Source organism: Eurosta solidaginis, chromosome 4 (genome assembly GCF_040869045.1).
Source record: "Eurosta solidaginis isolate ZX-2024a chromosome 4, ASM4086904v1, whole genome shotgun sequence".
Lineage (NCBI taxonomy): Eukaryota > Metazoa > Arthropoda > Insecta > Diptera > Tephritidae > Eurosta > Eurosta solidaginis.
Genome location: NC_090322.1, coordinates 46662220 through 46683085, shown reverse-complemented (window position 1 = coordinate 46683085; position 20866 = coordinate 46662220). Strand labels below are relative to the sequence as shown.

Here is a 20866-nt window from a genome sequence, read left to right as displayed (position 1 = left end):
TATATTCATACCGGTGGTTAGACAGATACCTCTATCCACTTAGCCATTTGAATGCCCTGCTGTATGCTTTGTATTTGTCTCTAACTTTTGACTTTTTTGTTGCTATACCTTTGAAACACACATTAGTACATATATATCCTATGTTCTTAATCCAAATTGTGCGGAATATTTTTAGGCTCGTTCAACAGAACTTGTTCGATGACAACAAGGAGAGAAATTGTAGAAAGCAATATGAGACCGTCCCGCTAATTTAACATGCGCAATCAAATATCTTGAAAATTTTTTATATTTTTCTATATTAGAAGAAAATATATTTGCATCAGTCATTATAATTTGTACTTGGCTCATGAAATTAAACAAAAACAGAAATTTTAAAAATCGAAATTTACATGCAAATTCACCAAATAATTTTTGAGTTTTCAAACCCCAGCACAATTAAACAAAGGTGGTGTGTACATGAGACTAGACCAGTGGTGCACTCGAGAGCTTCGTAGAACTTTGGAAAGCTATTCGGCATTCACCTACATATCATGTGAGCACAGCGACAGAGAATCAGTAAAAAAGGCAGTCAATCAGTTTTAACTTGTACTTCAAGCAGCAAACATCTCATACGAAACTTCTATGCTAAATGACTCTCCATGTTAACACATACTTCTAAAAAAAAGACTTGCGTTTGTATTCGAAGCTCTGCCAACATTGTGCACCATTGGACTAGACCCACGAACCTGCATGTTTTTCAAGGAGCTGATTCCGTCTTTTAGTCATATTTGCCAATACACCCTTAAGTTAGTAGACAGGGCCTTCAGAGTAATTCCCCACACTTCAACTCGGAGAAATTCTTTTCCATTGTGTGCACAGTCAGTGAGTGCCGGGTGGCGTCACATTCGTGCAACAGGATTACATCCTAGTGGTCCTCAACGAACCACTTGCTTTCTCTTATGAACTAAAGTAGGAGTGAAATATTCACCTTACCAACCTCCACCAGACTGTCGAACAACCGTGCGCCCAGAAATTTGAGTCGTCGTGTGATGCATCGACTCCCTTTTCCCCTCATCCTGAGATTTTCTGAATACTGACCTTGTTGGTATGAGCCGCTATAGGAGCATTTGTGCAATAGCGAAATTACCTGTGACGACACCCGTAAGTACCATCACTGCAGATTTGCTTAACTTGAGAAGCAAGTTGGTTCCTTTCCCATCCAAACATGACCATAAAGACCTTAAGACCTAGCAATCATCCCTGTTCGTCCACAGCTAGTCCGTTGCTCCAATCACATATTCCTCGATTTTCTTCAGAAGATAACCCAGCGGTGGCCATATCGATCTGTCTGCTTCGCTTATGTTGATTTTGGAACCTTTCCTGGCCACTCATCTGCAAATGCCTTCCCTTCAATATCGCTGTGCCCCGGAATGAAGAAAAGGGAGACATTTAAATGCTTTATGCACGACATTAGAGCTCGAAACCTCCGCTTGATATCCTACTTTATCGACTTGGATTCTTGTGCCTTAGCGGGGGCCAGGCTGCTGTATTGATGTCTGGGACCGTGTTATACTGGAGCAGTCTGACTCCTCTCTCTAAGACAAAGTCCTGATTTACTTGCATATTCTTTGAGTCCACTACTGCTCCAGTTGCCTTTTCCTTTTTCAAGCCGTCTCTGTATATTGCAATACCCCTAAAACTGTCTAGGCGTTCCTCTTATTCCTGCGCTGAAGGATACCTTATGTTCTGCACCTGAAAGTCAGTCAAAAACCACTGTGAAATGATCGGTGTCAGGCGTTGTGTCAGTTGTGATTCCGTTTAATCTTCCCGTTGTCATGTCATCTAATATCACCGCGTGCCCGTATTCGGTAGATTTACACATGTTTGATTATCTTAGTTGTAGAGCCCCTTTCGCAGCCAATCCCTGCACGAATTCTTGTAGAGGCGTGATAAATTACGTCTAATCCGGTATACTGACTGCGACAGGCTGACATAGACAGGCATGCTAGCCTTTGCACCTTTCCAACCCTATGTTGATTGCTGTTTGCCTTGCGTCTTTCAAGACCGTGTCGTTTAGCCTCGATAAGTTTTTGCCTGTGATCAGAATCACTAAGTCGTCGGCGTATGCGACTATCCTCGTTCTTTTCACCCTAAAGATTTCTAGAATTTCTTTAACGACAAGTATCCAAAGATGAGGCGATACCACGCTGGTCTGAGGTGTGTCTCTGGTAGCCATTTTGCAAACTGAGCCAATTCCTAAAGTTTCTCAGGAGTACGGTCGTCAACGCAACTTTAGATATTATAAAAATTTTCATTTGTGTTATTTTAACTAATAATTTTGAAATTTTCATAAGGTTTTATTTAATTTTTCTCGAAAGTGTTCAATTTTTTCAGTGAGTAACTGTAGCTGTACCTGAAGGGTTCGAGAGCACAGTTAAAAGATGAAAAATTATTTTTGCAACATTAATGCAGCAGTAGAGCGTGTAAAGCGTGGCGTTTATTATAAAAAAACTGAAAATATAAAAGAAATATTTAAACAAACACAGAATAATAATGAAAAAAAAAAATTGCAAGTAAATCTAAAACACAAAAAAAAGACAAAAAAAAAGGTTAAGTGCTTCTTCACTCTTATTTATGCTCAGTTTGCTCTACGCACTCAAACCACGTACACCCATACATACATACATGAGCATCCTATTTATGGCTTTGCTACTTAATTTTTATGCCAGACACACGTCAGCGCAGCCGCACGCCCCTATTTTACCTTTTATTTTCACATTTTTGTTAATACATATTTGCTAAGTGTGCTGTGTTGTTCAGAGTCCATATGATTCGGAGTGCTACGCGTCGTATGAGTTACTTCACTTTTCTTTATACCCGCTGTACTTTGTAGACGGGGTATTATAACTTTGATTGGACAACGGTTGGTTGTACAGGTATAAAGGATAAAGATAGATATAGACTTCCATATATCAAAATCATCAGTATCGAAAAAAACTTTGATTGAGCCATATCCGTCCGTCCGTTTGTCCGTTAACACGATAACTTGAGTAAATATTGAGATATCTTCACCACATTTGGTACACGAGCTTATCTAGACCCAGAATAGATTGGTATTGAAAATGAGCGAAATTGGATGATAACCACGCCCACTTTTTATATATATAACATTTTGGAAAACACAAAAAATCTGATTATTTAGTAAATAATACACCTACAATGTTGAAATTTCACGTGTGGACTGATATTTAGACTCTTCATAAAAATTTTAAAATTTTTTCAATTTTACAAATATTATTAATAACAAATCAGAAATCGTTAAACCTATCGTAACAAAATTCGGCAGAGAGGTTGCCTTTACTTTAGGGAAGGCTTTGAAGAAAAATTTACAAAATCGGTTAAGGACCACGCCCACTTTTATATAAAAGATTTTTAAAAGGGTCGTGGACTAATAAACTAAGCTATATCTTTGCAAAAAAGAGCTTTATATCAATGGTATTCCATTTCCCAAGTGTATTTATAACAGTAAATAGGAAAAACTTCAAATTTAAAAAACTGGGAGTGGCAACGCCCCTTTTATGACTAAGCAATTTTCTATGTTTCAGGAGCCATAACTGGAAGAAAAATTAGTTCAGAATAGAACCATATGTATATGTACTATTGTGCAGCCTTGTAACACTATTAAGCATACAAAACAAACAACAACAGCATTTCAAGTGTACAGCTTGGTATGTAATGTTCGGTTTCACCCGAACTTAGACTTCCTTACTTATTTTTCCCTAAGCGTTGGCCTAAAGTTTGTGGCATTGCTGGTGACAGTGCTTTGCAGTTGGGCTGTATACGCATTGTTTTTGTGGTTGTTGTTGTAGTTAGTGTGCTCTTATGTTGTTTATTACCTGTAGGCACATTTTGTGATGTCGAGTAATATTTTTGTTTACATTTTTTGATTTTTGCAACAACCTTAACCGGCTTTTGTAACGTATGCTGCTTAGTATTTGTTGTTGTTCTATAGAGGATTAAATTTTTTTTTAACATGATATTTTATGTACTTGGACGTGCACTTTTCTTTTACCGTTTTCAACCTTAATTCTTTCATTTGTCTTTATATGAATGCTTGAACATGACAAGATTTTGAATATCTTTTTCGAAATGGTTGTTTACCTATCTAGTATGTTTGTATATAAGTACATATGTATGTACATATCAAAGTATATAAGTACTTACATATGTACATATGTATATGATATGCTTTTAAGGGTTATCAGGTAAATGCTAATCAGGATTATTATTACGGCTATACTGAAAGTTAAGGTTACAGTTATGGTAAGCATTATGGTTACAGTGACGTTGGTGATAACTGTTACGGTTTCAATTACGGTAATATTGGAGGTTGCGGTTACTGCTACGATTATGCTAAAGATTATAGTTACGCATAAAAGCACCTTTAAAGTTGATCTTATAGCTATGGAAACATTTACGGTAACAGGTATGTACGTTTATCGCTATGTTTACGTTTACGGTAATGTTAACACATACGGTAATTGTTGCAGTAAGTGCTATCTTTCAATTTTTGTTGTTGTTATGGAAATATTTACAGCAACAGTTACGTTTACGATTACGGTTACGGTAACGTTTACACTAACAGTTACGGCAGAACTGGAGTCAAAAAGAAAACGGAAACCGGAAGCGAATCCCAAATCGGCACTAAGACCTTAACCAAAACTTAATCAATTGTAGAACTGAGTCCGGACTAAATCAGGTTCAGGTTCAGGTTCCTACCTAAAGCGGTACCGAAAACAGAAGCGAAATCGAAACCGGCACTAACACCCTAACCGACACCAGGTCCATACCAGAAACGTATCTAAATCCATAGGAAGTGGAATCCAACTTGGAGACGAAACTTATACCGGAATTGACACCAAAAACAAAACCGGATACAGAACCGAAACCATAAAAAGTACAGGTAAAGCGCGAATAACCTGCGAAGAGATTTAAGCCGAACTTCTCTTCCAATTTGCGTCGTGCTCCTTTTTTAATTTTTCTCACAAATTGGCGGGGTGGGACCTACATGTTTTATGCCGATTCCGAACGACGGAATCTGCAAGGCAGATGAGTTTTCACAGAAAAGCTTTTCATGGCAGAAATATACTAGGAGTGCTTGCCAAATCACTGACCCCGCTTGGAACAAATTTCTTTTGCCGGGGAGTGAACCCAGGATCTTCGGTGAGGTAGGCGGAGTACGCTACCACCACACCACGGCGATCGCCAACCTAAACCATAACCATATCAAATCCGAATCTGAATCAGGATCATAAACTCAAACCAGCGCGCTCTGGATATCTGACCTAACTTTCATTGACTTGCGTCGTTAAGTGAATTGCAGGACCGGAATATTTGCTATCTCCTCATTCTTCCTTCCATTCCTTTGCTAATTGATAGCATCGAATATTACGTTTATCTTAGAAACTCTGCTACTAGCTCCTCCTTGCACTGTCTCCACTGCCGCGGGAAGCATATATGTGGCCCTTACAATCTTCAGTTTTTTAGATTTTATTCGCTTCTTACGACAGGCAAGCCTACCGCGAGAATTTTCTAAGCGCTTTAACCCGCTGGGATCTATAATACAAACACTCCAAGGCCCAGTCAAACCACCATCAATGTTCTTCAATTCTGTCAAGAAAAATATTTTGAATTATTTTTGATGTTGCTCACTTGAAACTAGAACATTCCGTATGGTCAGCAGTGCCCTATATATATACATGGCATTCGAGATCTAGTAAGGCGTGGTAAATTTCTGTAAACCCGTAGTTTAAAGCAGTTGTGGAGCAAAATTCTTACCTGCCCAATCAAATTTTTAGCCACCTGAGGTGAAGCTCTCACAACGCCCAAATTTTTTCCAAGCTTGGAGTGTGATGACCAAAACATTCTGCCTTTAAAAAACACCGCATTATACAACATTTATCATAAGCAAACGCGCTTGTCATTTACACCACCAGAAAGTTACAGGCAAAAATGTTTGTGAGAGAAGGGTTATCACGAAGCTCATCAAGGGCTCTTGTATCGCCTTTCACTCGCATACAATTTATTTTACACTTTTATCTCATTGCGACAACTCTACGCTACCTTTTCCTTTTTTTTTTAATTTGCAACAAGCCAGTGCTTTGTATCCAAATGATAAAAAGTCTGCAGGTGCGTTTTTAATTTTGTTTCCGCAAAGGGTTCCATTACTTGTTTCCTTTTTAAAAATCAAATTTTCAATTTTTGCACTTTCAAATGAGAACTTTTCACGCCGAAAGCAAAAGGGTGCTCACACAAATTCCAACGTTTGGTGGTTGTATTGATATTAAAAACATGACATAAAACATCAAAGCATTGAGATCGTTTCACAAACCGGCCGAGGTAATTGAATAGTGGCAGTAGCACATAGCATTCGCATGCCGTTAGGTTAAATTGTAGCTGCCCTGGTAGGGGGAGCTCACTTGGACCGCATGAAGGTTCCTTGTAATACCGCATAAAATAACGGTGACGTAAAGCTACTTAGAGAACCGTTGCGTAGCAACGATATATTTTCTAACCAGACTCAGTTCTGGCAAAAGCTGGCTAATCAAGCATTAGGTGGCTCGATGATTCCACCTCATCACACTCCATACAGCTGCAGCAGGATGGGGTTTTCAGTATATTGAGACTTACTGCATGGATTCTCATTAGACAGTGCTCTGTTGAGACCCCAATGACCATTGGTAGATAAGCATCAGTGAGCCCAATGATTTCGTCGTCGATCTTGCTTCCCTGCAAAAGGTGGCGTTCGCCCAACGCTTTCTGAGCTTACTCGATGCACATCTATGCAGGGGAAGACTACAGGTGGCCACCAGAATCTCGAAATCCTTACAGCCATCTTCATCCTGTTTAATTGTACCGATGCCAATAGATCCGCTTGACAGTTGCCCGCGATATTATTATGGCCCGGGACCATGATAATCTTAATCATAAAAAATTTTATTTTTAATAAATTTTAAATCAGATTTAGAAATGAAATATTCAAAATATATAGACAAATATGATTGTATTAACCCATTAAGGCCCAAATCAAACCTGCTGGTAGGAAACTTTTTTCATTGTTTTTTATTAATTAATTCATGGTCAAATAAAAACTAAGCAAAAAATTTCAATTTCTTTTTTAAATTTTCGAGAAAAATGGATGTCCTCATGTTAGGACAATTACGTTTTTGTGCAAGATTCCCATCTCCAGCGGCACTTGTCGTACAAACTACGCACCGCAATTGGTTTATCAAGCGTTCAACATTATGACCGTTATTTTACGACACAGCAGCAGCTCCAGCGAATAAAGGCCGATGTTGTCTGAGTAACGACTTGACTACCCGCTCACCAAGCGGATCTTTCGTCGGCTCTGCAGACTGTACTAAGTCAACATAAATTGTTAGTTCAGCATTTCATTTCTCTCCCTAATGGGAAGTACTGTCGCCTTACTTTGTAGATGGTGTTATATGGACATAAAAATGACCGAAATTATCTTCATCGACGTATTTACGCTTGCAAATGCTGCAAGAGGCTCATCATTACTTTCATCCCGATCGGAATCGTCTTGACGACGTAGCTTCATTTTTATTCTACCATACTCATAGCAAGTCATCTTCATTTATCTCTTCTTCAGCACTTACAATGGTACGGTCAGGAGGGATGGCAAATATATTGTTACGAATATTAGCAACACTAAGGGGTACTGCCATCTCTAAGCCGATGCTAAGCAGTGACTTGCATGCACATCCATAAATCAATCATTATGTATATACACAAACGAATCAATAAATTATGTCTACACATATGTACGTACACGCAGGCAGAAGCAGTGCACAAACACATGCATATATCTTACCTGAGATGCTCCCGAAAGTATGCAATTGTAACTGTGGAAGTGTCGCTCACAAATACGCGCGCATATGAGAAGCTATATACGTACATCTGTAGTTATAATTATATGGCAGTAACTAAGTAAATTTTGGAAGCGCCTAGAAGATGCAACGAGGAAATCACAGAGTATAAAAGCACCAAAGGTAGAGGCTCTAGGAGCAGTTTTGATTAAGACGCTATCTGGCGAGCAATAGCAGTATTATTTATTGTGAAGTACTTTAATAAAGGCCATTTTTCCATTATTCAATATTGGAGTTATCTATTCAACAGTTTAGTGATTCGAACCTTAGTAAAAGATTTGAAATAAGCGGAATTGCAAGTAAATGCGTTACAATTGGTGTCAGAAGAGGAATTGTTGAATAAATTCTGGAGATTTCGAATACAACTTGGACATGGCAAAGTTAAGTGAATTGAAGATCCAGCAACGGTAGAAGGAGTTGGAGAGCCGTGGATTGAATACAACCGGCATTAAACTAGAACTTCAGGAACGACTACCACAGGCAATGGAATTAGAAGGAATTGACGTGGAAGAGTATGTCTTTCATCTTGATGGCGATGAGACAACAAAATTGGAGGAGAAAAATGAAACACCGCAGACAATGGCGAACACAGACTTGAACATGATATTGGCTGCAATATCGGCACCAATGTCCGAAAAGTCATCACAAATATCCACCAACATGTCATCACAACTGGAAGAACAAAATACAATTATAACATCCGAACTGGAGTCGCAAGAGACACGTATAACATCTAAGATGGAAGCACAAGAGAAGCGCTTTTCATTGTAGGTGGCGCAATTGTCTTCGCTGTTGGAAGCACAGGAAGCAAGGGTAACATCCAAGCTGGAAGCACAGGATACAAAAATTGTGCAGCTCGAAGACAAAATTGATTCTGAGATAGAAGCTTTGACAGTTCGTATACAGGAGTTGCAATTAAGTCGCCCAGCTGTTTCAGCAGGCAATCCAAAGGTAAAAACTCCATCTTTTGACGGCTCTGCTCCTTTCCAGGTGTTTAAGATTCAGTTTGAGAAGACCGCAGCAGTAAACAACTGGAATGCTGAAGATAAAGTTGCTGCACTGTTCATGGCGTTGAAAGGGCCTGCAGCTGAGATTTTACAAAGCATTCCATAGGGCGAACGGAACTGGTATGAAGCATTGATGGGCGCTCCATAGAGACGATACGGAACTGAGCATAGGAGACAGATATACCAAATGGAGTTACTGAACCGCTTCCAGAAGCCTGGTTAGACATTGCAAGAATTTTCGTCGGATGTTGAAAGGCTGGCACATTTAGCGAATGCTGACGCACCCGTGGAATACACTGAAAGGGTAAAGATTCAGAGCTTTATAAATGGCATACGGGACGTCGAAAAAAAGCGAGCTACATACGCAAACCCAAAGCCAACATTCGCAGAAACGGTTTCACAAGCTCTGATTCAGGAAACAGCGTCACTTCTGTGTAAGCTAGTTTTCATAGCACGCCGTGTGGAAGTAGGAAGGCCAGAGTGGGTAGACGCAATATTGGAGGCGCTTAAAAGATCGCAAAAGCGGAGTGAAAAAGTTATGAAATGCTTCAAATGCGGGAAGCCCGGTCACATTGCACGTCATTGCGATCTTGATCCTAGTGGTTTCAACAGCATGGTCGGTCTTAATAACAAAGCTGGAGGGGATGAGCAAGAGCGAGTAAGATGTAGAGATCGAGAGCTAGCTCCAGCTATTGAATTTCCTGTGATATCTGTGTCGCAAATTGGTAGAAAGTCGAGCAGTCTTACCGTCAGAGGGAATGTGGATGGCAAAGAACGTGTTCTGACTGTAAATACGGGCGCATCTCATTCCCTAATCCGATCTGACTTGGTCAACAGGAGAGTAAAACCGTTACCTGGAGCAAGGTTGCGTACGGTCACTGGCGAGTATAACCAAGTCCAGGGAGAAGTGGTATGTGAAGTCTTGATTGGAAAGGTCACAGTTCTACACAAATTCGTTGTGGCGGAGATCGTTGATGAAGTCATATTGGGAGTGGACTTCTTGGTTGACCATGACATCAATATCGATATGCAGAGAAGAGTGATGCGATATAAGAACCAGGATATACCACTTAACTTCAGTTTGCAGAAAGGGCTCAGTAGTAATCGAGTACTGGTGGAGAAGACTTGACAAAGACCACGAAAGTCAAAGGCAAAGGTTGATAGATCGAATGGGCCAAATAAAGCAAAATCAAAAGTACCTGCGAGAGAAACACTGGCATTGACAAAACCTAATGGACGCACAAAAATGAAGCAACGAATTTCCCAAAAAAATGCGAGGGTAGTTTCAAGCGCACTACTGTTGTGAAACGTGGGAACGATACTGATTATGCGAAGCCAATCCGTCAAGCACAAGCTCTACGAAGTAGCTCATTGGCCAAACAACAGAGTGTGAGGGAACGGCCCAGGGTAATGAATAGTAAAATCAAACACTGGCATGATAAGAACTTTAATTCGGAAGGTTTCTTGGAGGGAGATTTGGTACTGCTATACAACCCTCACCGGCGGAAAGGTGTTCCATCCAAGATTCGGTGCAGTTGGGAAGGCCCGTACAAAGTTGTGAAGAAGATCAGTGATACCATCTACCGCATACAAACCATTGGGAAACCACGGAGTAGAAGAGTGGTACATTTGGAGATGCTAGCGGCGTTTAGATCGGGATATTTGTCTGATCGGGACGATCAGACTTAGATAGAGGGCAGTGTCACGAATATTAGCAACACTAAGAGGTACTGTCATCTCTAAGACGATGCTAAGCAGTGACTTGCATGCACAATTATAAATCAATCATTATGTAGCTACACAAACGAATCAATAAATTATGTCTACAAATATGTACGTACACGCAGGGAGAAGCAGTGCACAAACACATGCATATACATATCTTATCTGAGATGCTCCCGAAAGTATGCAATTGTAATTGTGGATGTGTCGCTCACAAATACGCGCGTATATGAGAAGCTATACATGTGCATCTGTAGTTATAATTATATGGCAGCTACTAAGTAAATTCTGGAAGCACCTATAAGATGCAACGAGGAAATCACAGAGTATAAAAGCACCAAAGGTAGAGGCTCTAGGAGCAGTTTTGATTAAGACGCTATCTGGCGAGCAATAGCAGTATTATTTATTGTGAAGTACTTTAATAAAGGCCATTTTTCCATTATTCAATATTGGAGTTTGAACAAATTCACCGGGTCTTCCTTCGCTACACTCTTCACTTCGCTAAATAAAAAGCTGTTGGGTTTTTCTTAAAACGTTATAAATTTTAAATTTTTAATTTCTCCTTTAGTTGTCCATGATTTTACAAAATTCACTTTGCACAGAAAACTTGGTTGAGTAAATTAACTTTAAACTTTAAAAAACAACTTTGGCTGATCATATAAAAAATATATATTATAATTGTATATATATATATGCTTATGGCACGTTAAAATAGGAGCGCATCCGCGATTGCCGGTTGATAGTGCTAGACTAGCGAATGGAATATTGTTCCTCGCCGATGGCAGTGATGGGTGTTCGTTGGCGCCTTTCCATTCGCCGCGCACGGCTGCGCATAGGAATTGCCGCCGTATAATGGGGATGGAGGCGGCTTAAACATCTGCCCGCCCTGCAGGGAGGTGCTTGTAAGGACCTTCTGCAGTTCCTGCAAGGCGCGGATGGTGGTATTTGAGGCGCGACTGGCTATATTACGTCGTTGGCAGGCCTTGTGGGGTGCGCGTGATCGTGCGCTTGGCCATATGTTCCGGTTTGGGGGTTGCCGCTGGTTTCTTCGATCTGTCCGCTGCGCGTGGTAGTGGAGGCAGAGCCGACACTGAAGGCAGCTGTCGGTCTCTGCCGTGGGAGCCAGATGGGTGTCGTCCCGGAAGTATAAGAGCAGACAGAGAAACGAGAAGTAGTTGGATACAGCGGATGATAAACGGAAAGATAATTAGACACGGGAAACGTATATAAGTTAGAGCGCTGTGCTCGAAGGGTGCTCCATTGGAAGGAAGCACAGTTTAACTAAGGGGCGTATAACAAGCCCATTTTGGGTGCGAACCTCTACAACCCGAACATGGTTGTCAGGTCCGAGGCGAACGTTCTCGATTCATCCCAGACGCCACTCGGTGGGTGGGAGTGAATCTTCTTTAATTACGACGAGGTCGCCTGGTTGAGGATTTCGCTGTGGCGTTTGCCATTTATAGCGTTTCTGAAGGTCCTTCAGATAATCCTCTTTCCAGCGTCGACTGAATTGGTGATGAAGCGATTTGAGCTTTTCCCATCGATTTATCCAGGAGAGGTCTTCCGCGTTTGGCTCAAGAATGGCTAATAGCGGTGCACCTCGAAGTGACCCGGAGTGAGCGCTGTGAAGTCAGCTGGGTCCTGGGATAGTGAGGTTAGAGGCCTCGAATTGAGAACTGCTTCAATACGCACCAACAGCGTCGTGAATTCTTCGAATGTAAACTTGTGGGATGCAGCGGTTTTTTTGAAGTGGGTTTTAAAACTTTTTACTGCGGATTCCCACAAGCCGCCCATATGAGGGGCGCTGGGTGGAATATATTGCCAGTTTATTCCCTGGGGGCATATTTCTGCACAATGTCCGCAGAGCATTCGTTAAGAAATTTAACGAAGTCGCGTTCGAGTGCGCGCTGAGCGCCAATGAACGTTTTACCATTGTCGCTCATCATTTTTGAGGGATAACCTCGTCTGCCAACGAATCGGGCGAATGCCGCGCGAAAGGTTTCGGTGGTAAGGTCGGAGCATAGCTCGAGGTGTACTGCCTTTGTGGAAAAACAGACGAATACAGCCACGTACCCTTTTATGATAGTGGTCGATCTCAGAACCGATGCTTTTATTTGGAATGGACCTGCAAAGTCTACTCCTGTTGTGGAAAAGGGGAGTGAGAAATTGCAGCGCTCAGGTGGCAGAGCTGCCATTATTTGCGTGCGCGTTTTCTGTTTGAAAAGCGTGCAAGATTTGCATTGAAAAATGCGTTTCTTTTTAAGAGGCTTTAGTTTTGGTACGTAGTACTCTTGCCTAACCATTTGGAGCATTAACCGCATTTCTGCATGAAGCAGGCGGTGTAAAAACTCCAGATACAACTGGCAGAGCCTTGAATCCGGAGGAAGGATTACTGGATGCTTCTCGTTGTATTGCATTGTAGAATGTTCCAATCTTCCACCGATACGTAGGAGCCCGTATCCATCCAGAAATGGGTCAAGAGCCAGAAGGGAACTCTTTTTGCTTATTGGCATATTGTTTTGTAAGGCGCTCTTTTCCGCCCAGAAATGGCAAGATTGTGCCATTGCCACAAGCCGCATTTTCACATGTTTCAACTCTTTGTACGTCAGATGGGGATTATGCGTTGTTGCCACCGATTTGGATTCGTTGCAGGCATTGTTCGCAAAGCGGAACACGTATGCAATCACACGGAGAGCTCGAGAGTATGAGGAGAAACGTTGAAGAATGTCGTCCTCTTCCTCGAGTGCGTAATATGCTTCGACCTTGCGTTTCTCGGGTGGAGAAGCGCTACCTGCTTTCGGCTTTGGCCATGCCGAAATGTGGCAAGAAAGCCATTGTGGTCCGTGCCACCAAAGTGAAGAGCCTATCAAATCATGCGGCTTGCAACCACGTGTGCCAAGATCAGCAGGGTTGTCTTGGCTAAATACATGGCGCCAGGTGCCGCTGGGAAGATATTCTCGAATTTGAGAGGTACGGTTGGCCACATAAGTCTTCCAGGTCGATGGAGATTTTTCTAGCCAGGCTAGTACAATCTCAGAATCTGACCATAAGAATGTGTTGCATGCTTGTAAGTCGAGCTGTTTTCGAACAGTTGAAGCCAGTTTTTTCGAGGGTTTTCACCAAAAAAAACCGAATAAAATATTTGTCCGCTCAGAGAACGTTCGCAAAATTCGAAGATGGAAAACTCTTCGTGCCACAGAAATTTAAAAAAGGGAATTTAAATTAGTTAAAAGTGTTTGTGATTTTTTTTTTTTTTTTTTTTACACTTTTTGTTTTTACAAAACAAAATACATCCTATTAAATTCCGAATTTCGCGGATTTAAGTCATTTAAGGAACGTCCCGTTGTCCGTGCTTGGCTCTATTGCTCAAAAAAAAAAAAAAAACACAAACGAAGCACCGATTCAGGATCACACTGAATCGTATCTCATGATAAAGGACAAATCACTAGATGATTATTGGGCACGACTTCAATCGGTTTACGATCTGGTATTTTCGAAACCAGACGAAAGTTTCTCTGAAGACTTCAAGAGTTCAGTGCAAGGCAAACAATGCGCCTGCCTTGATACGTATGAAGTGACTAAAGCAAGATTGCCGATCAACTTTCGTTGATCAAAATGATGGCAACGCCGAGTCCACCACCCCGCGTGGACCAACCCCCGGCTGAGGCAAATATTTACCTCAAAGTCCCAGCATGCGACACGGAGACCTTTTATGGTGGCTATGAAGAATGGCCCGCTTTTCGTGATATGTTCACAGCGGTGTACATTAACCACCCAAGGCTCTCCCGTGCTCAGAAATTGTACCATCTCCGGTAGAAAACGCAAGGCAAAGCCGGCTCCATCGTCAAGCAATATGCGTTGAGCGATGATAACTTTGACCTTGCCTGGGAAGCTTTACGATCACGATACGAAAACAAGCGAATCCTGGTTGACAACCAGATAAAATCCTTACTGACTCTTGCCACTATTCCATCCGAAAACAGTGAGCAACTTCAGAAATTGCAAAATACAATCAACAACTGCCTATCCGTCCTTCACTCCCAAGTAGTTACGACAGACAGTTGGGATCCGATTCTGGTGTACATTTGTTCATCAAAGCTCCCAGAAACAACCCTGTCACTTTGGGAACAATCTCTCTCTTCTCGAAGAGATCTACCCTCATGGTCACAAATGAACGACTTTCTCACCTCGAGATATGAAGTCGTTGAAAGGGTCAATAGGCTTCAACCAAGCAAACAAAAGCCAGTCGCTCATCAAAATTCTGCGCAAAACAGGTCCTTCAACAGGACGCAAAACCTTGTGGCAGAATCTAAAAAGGAAACTTGCCAATGTTGCAACTCCCCGCACCTTATTATATTCTGTCCACAATTCAAGCGAATGTCTGTGCAAAACCGGACAAAATTCGTAAAACAAGCTAAGCTGTGCACAAACTGCCTTAGCAGCACTCATATCATTAATGAGTGCACGAGCAAGTGGTCATGTTCGACATGTCATCAACGGCATCACACGCTGTTGCATGCGTGCCCACAAGCTCAACGTTCCACCCCACGAACGAACGCACCAAACGTGCAGCACACAACTGCTGAGTCAACACCTCCCGTTCGACAAACGCAGAATAGCTCCGATTCTAGCGAGCTACCATGTTGTTCAAAACACGCACCGGTTCAATCATTGCATGCAGCCAATGATAACCAAATTCTCCTTCCTACTGCTATGGTCGCATTCGAAAACGAAGGGCAATTATTTCAACTGAGAGCCCTTATTGATCAGGGCTCGGAAAGAACTTTCATTTCCTCGAAAGTTCAAAAACGGTTGAAACTTCCATTCGAACATTCAAAGTTCGAAATCTCTGGCATGGGTGAACAAGTCGTACAAACGTCCTCCAAGCTTTGTCCTTTGACACTGGTTGCATCCAAGGCCATGAAAAGCATAAAGGCTCATGCCATTGTGTTGCCGCAACTAACAAAAAATCTACCAACATCCACCATTAGTCGCAAAATCTGGCAGCAGTTCAAACTCCTTGAGCTCACTGATCCCAGTTGCCACATACCGGGTCAGACTGACATGGTCATTGGCAGCGACATACTTCCACAAATTCTGCTGGAAGGTATAAAAAAGGTGTGCGGTAGCATACTTGCGCAACAAACCATTTTTGGTTGGATTCTCAGTGGTCCAATAACTGAAAATGTTGTGTCATTCTCGACACAAGTCCAAGCGTCAAACGAGACACTCAGTTCTCAACTGAGAAAATTTTGGGAAGAGGAGGAAATTCCACAACCTCCACAGATATCCCCCCAGGGTCAAGCGTGTGAGCAGATATACGCAACAACAACGACACGTGCACCAAATGGTCGATACATTGTGCGACTTCCATTCAAGGAAGAGTTTCCTGAAAAACTCTCCCTCGGCAAATCCCGCCCGGCTGCTCTGCAGCAGTTTTTCAGCATGGAGCGATCGCTTCAGAAAAAGGGGGAGTTAGGTACAATGTACAACAATGTGTTGCAAGAATATCTCGACCTTGATCACATGGAATCTACCGACCCATGCGAAATAACTTCGAATGGCTAGGTCTTCTCATTTTACTTGCCACATCATGCGGTAGTCAAACCAGATAAGGTCACCACCAAAGTTCGTGTGGTTTTCAACGCCTCTAAAAAATCTGTGTCAGGAAAATCCCTGAATGACGTGCTATACACTGGTCCAACTCTCCAACCAGATCTCATGCTACTAATTCTACAGTGGCGCATGCATAAGTATGTGTTCAATGGAGACATTGAAAAAATGTACCGTCAGATCCTTATACACGAGGACGACAAAGATTTTCAGCGAATCCTATTTCGCAAATCGGCCAACTACAATGTTAGCGATTTCAATCTAAAAACGGTTACATTCGGCGTCAATTGTGCACCACATCTCGCTATTCGTACGTTGCATCAACTATCCGATGACACGAAAGCGACATTCCCGTTGGCTGCAACAATTCTCAAGACGCAAACGTATGTCGACGACATCCTATCCGGAAGTCATACCATAGATAACGCCACTGAATCACTCGTTCAAGTGATAAACACCATAAAATCAGCTGGTTTCATACTAAAGAAACTACCGGCTAATCACCCGGCCATATTAAAACAGTTTCCGAAGGAGGATCTTCTAGACTCCAACTTCTTAAAATTTGAGAGCACTTCCAATACCAAAACTCTTGGCATTCGATGGAACGCGCTCACGGACAAATTTTCATACACCATTCTGCCGGAACGCACCCAAAATTCGGTCACAAAGCGACAAATTTTATCTTCTGTTGCAAAACTTTTTGACCCGGCAGGATGGCTGTCGCCAGTTATGATCCAGGCCAAGATGCTTCTCCAAGAAATCTGGCTGGATGGCAGCAATTGGGATGAAAGCGCCAAGCCCACAACATTATCAAAATGGCAACATTTCCCAGAAAACCTGCCAGCCTTTTGCCACATCGAAATCCCTCGATGGGTTAATGTCGTTCCAGGGCAAGACACCCAAATCCACGGGTTCTGTGATGCCTCGGAAAAAGCATATTGCGCAGCGATTTACATCCGCACACATGTGGGCAATCAAATAAAATCTTCACTTTTGTTTGCGAAAGGCAAAGCTGCCCCCATAAAAACTGTAAGCTTGCCCCGCTTAGAGCTATGTGGTGCAGTCCTACCAAACTGAAGAGCCTATCAAATCATGCGGCTTGCAACCACGTGTGCCAAGATCAGCAGGGTTGTCTTGGCTATATACATGGCGCCAGGTGCCGCTGGGAAGATATTCTCGAATTTGAGAGGTACGGTTGGCCACATAAGTCTTCCAGGTCGATGGAGATTTTTCTAGCCAGGCTAGTACAATCTCAGAATCTGACCATAAGAATGTGTTGCATGCTTGTAAGTCGAGCTGTTTTCGAACAGTTGAAGCCAGTTTTGCGAGTAGGACTGCACCACATAGCTCTAAGCGGGGTAAGCTTACAGTTTTTATGGGGGCAACTTTGCCTTTCGCAACCAAAAGTGAAGATTTTATTTGGTTGCCCACATGTGTGCGGATGTAAATCGCTGCGCAATATGCTTTTTCCGAGGCATCACAGAACCTGTGGATTTGGGTGTCTTGCCCTGGAACGACATTAACCCATCGAGGGATTTCGATGTGGCAAATGGCTGGCAGGTTTTCTGCGAAATGTTGCCATTTTGATAATGTTGTGGGCTTGGCGCTTTCATCCCAATCGCTGCCATCCAGCCAGATTTCTTGGAGAAGCATCTTGGCCTGGATCATAACTGGCGACAGCCAGAGTTATTTATTCAACAGTTTAGTGATTCGAACCTTAGTAAAAGATTTGAAATAAGCGGAATTGCAAGTAAATTCGTTACAGTATCATACTGAGGGTCATCGTCTTCGTTCTTTATTTTCCAATCAGCATCCTCCTGTAGCTTCACGAAATAGTTTTGACCCTTAAAAACCTTACAGTGAGCCGCAGTTGGTCCACCGCAAAAATCAACTCAATGAAAAACCTAACCTTAAAGCTGGTGAAATTGCACTTTCCTGAACAAAACAAAATATGTTTCTGTTTACATAGACTACTTATAGCATCTAAATGTCATAATTGTAGATACTTTATCAGCTTCCAATGTTTAGTATACAGATATCGCTTTTTGAAATGATGTCCTCGTATGGGAACACTGGGCGGTAATCGGTTAAGGTAAACAAAGTTAAAACTGACTTATTTCAAGTATTTCATTCACAAGTTTCATATATCCAGCCTAAAACATATCATTAAGAACACTAACAAAAATTTTATTTTAAAAGTTTTTTCTGTCGAAATCCATCCTCACATTTCTGGCGAATCTTTCCTCTGCTTTCGCATTGGGCTGCCACATTGTACCGCTATTATCAAATACTGATCGAAGAATAAAGATATTGGATGCGCGAACTTCAGTGGAAAGCAGCGGAGCTTCACAAAATTCTAGTAGGTCACTTCCACCACACCAAAAACTTTAACACAATTTTTCACATAATCTAAGCACATAAAAAACACTGATTCGAGTTTTAGAGATTAAAATGTAAACACATAGCTGAATTAAAAGTGTACAAATAATTGTTAAATAATAAATACAGGCTGTGGTAATTTAACAAATTATGCTGTGGTAAGTGGTGAATGTGACCTACTAGAGGTTTTGTGAAGCTTGCTTCATACTATTTTTCGTTCCTGCAACATCATTATTCTTCGATCAGTCTTTGCTAGGATTGTACCTGTCACTGACAACAGCTGCCACAACATGATGGCGTTAATCACAACACATTAATGATGTTGTAAACGCAATATTCTCTTGTCTTAACTCCTTCTTCGAATTCAACCTACTTGCATTCCATCGCCGAAATCAAAACATTTTTATTTATTTAACTTTTTTCTCGGACTTAGTAAAGGTTTGTGACTTAAAGTGAAAGTAGCTAAAATGAGCAACCAGCGGGATATCTACCAAAAAAACTCAAATCCAGCAATGCTATTGTACTCTTTGCTCTTGCAACTGTTATTGTCGCAGTTAACAGTGACTGAGTTTGTTCATCCAGACTTAACTTGCAATAGTATGGCAACCCTTAAATACCTTTTTGCAGGTTTTGCTTGCTTTGATGTTTTTTCTTTCTTTTTTACTTTTGTTTACATTTTAAAATGCTTTTATAACATTATTTCTAAACAGTTAATCAGCATTAAAAAACCCCAAATATTATCACGTGCGCCTAAAAATATGCAAGCGTGTAACTCATAAGGCTTCCATATTCACGGAACTTGTTAATCAGTTCTGCTACTTAAAATTGTATACTATAAGGCGCATTTTACTTTAGTTTATACATTTTTGGCATGACGTTTTTTAAATAAAATCAAGTAGCAGGCTACAATCCCTTGTTGTTGTTGCAACTGCAAAAGCACTCGCCGAAAGTTTTAGAGGTGTATTTTAGAGGAGTATTTCGAATGTGGAAGTCGTTTTACGGACATGAATCTAGTACGATCCGGTACCAGTATTGGGTCGATTGCCTCGGGACCGGTATTGTGGCCTCTCGAACTTACCGGTCTGTGCATTTAGGTCGGCTCTCACTGCAGGCTTGCTAACGCGGGAATATTCCAAGCTCCTCAACCTAATAGGGTCTTTAAAATTCTTTAATTTGCCTTTTCGGTTTATTGGGAAGCCAAATGAAGTATCTTCGATTTGGAATAATTTTTTTGATGCTGCCCTAATATCTATTTCAGCCTATATATTTCTTAATGACAATAGCACAGTCTCTTTCCTGTGTTGTTCTTGTTGTTATTTTGTAGCGATAAACACACTCCCGAATGTTTTGGGGACTCTTATTGATGTTGATGGTATTTTCCGGGATATAGATCCTATACATTTCGGTACCAAGCACCATTAAAGTACAAACCAGAATATTTCGGAAACGGTTTAATACGACCAACACCAGACTGTCGAAAAACAGTGAGCCCAGGCAACTGATTCGTCTTATTCGCAATCGGGGATCTTGGCAGAGTAAGTGATGAATCGACTTCTTTTCCTCCTTACCCTGACAGCTTCTGCAGAGCGAGCTTGTTGGTATGCGCCACCATCGATGCAATATAACAATGACCTGTGATGACATCCGTAAATACTCTCATTGTATATTTGATTAGCTTGAGGAGGAAGGTAATTTATTTTCTATCCAAACGTGGCCATAAGGGCCTTGAGACCCCACACTCAACCCGGTTGGTCCACAGCAATTCCGTTGGGCTAATCCCATAATTCTCGATATTTTCTATGGATATAACCCAGTGGTCTTCGAACGAAGATTTACGCCTCGCTTATGTCCATTTCGAAACCTTTCATGGCCAAGCCATCTGTGAAATAATTCCTTGCAATATCGCTGTGCCCAAACATTCAGAAAAGGGACACATTGACATACCTTTGGACGCCAGCGAGGGTCAACATTTCTCACGATATCCGACTTTATAACGTTGCATTCTAGTGCCTTTAAGGCGGCCTGGCAAAGATCGTTACAGTGATGTCTGGGACCGTTCTATGCTGGAACAGTCTGACTGCCCTCCCTATGGCATAGACCTCCGCCTGGAGGTGTGTGTCAGAAAGTCGGTACAATTGATTCACCTTCAGATGCTTTGATACATTCTTTCTCCAGTTCCTTTTTCTAATTTCGAGCCATCTGTGCACTGGCCTGCCT

At 41.6% G+C, this 20866-nt stretch overlaps 1 protein-coding gene across 12 annotated transcripts in view; it reads left to right on the top strand.

Moving 5' to 3' along the window:
* The window catches only part of spri (sprint), a 1202745-nt gene that overhangs the window by 1031723 nt on the left and 150156 nt on the right, over nucleotides 1–20866 (top strand). The window lies entirely within an intron of this gene.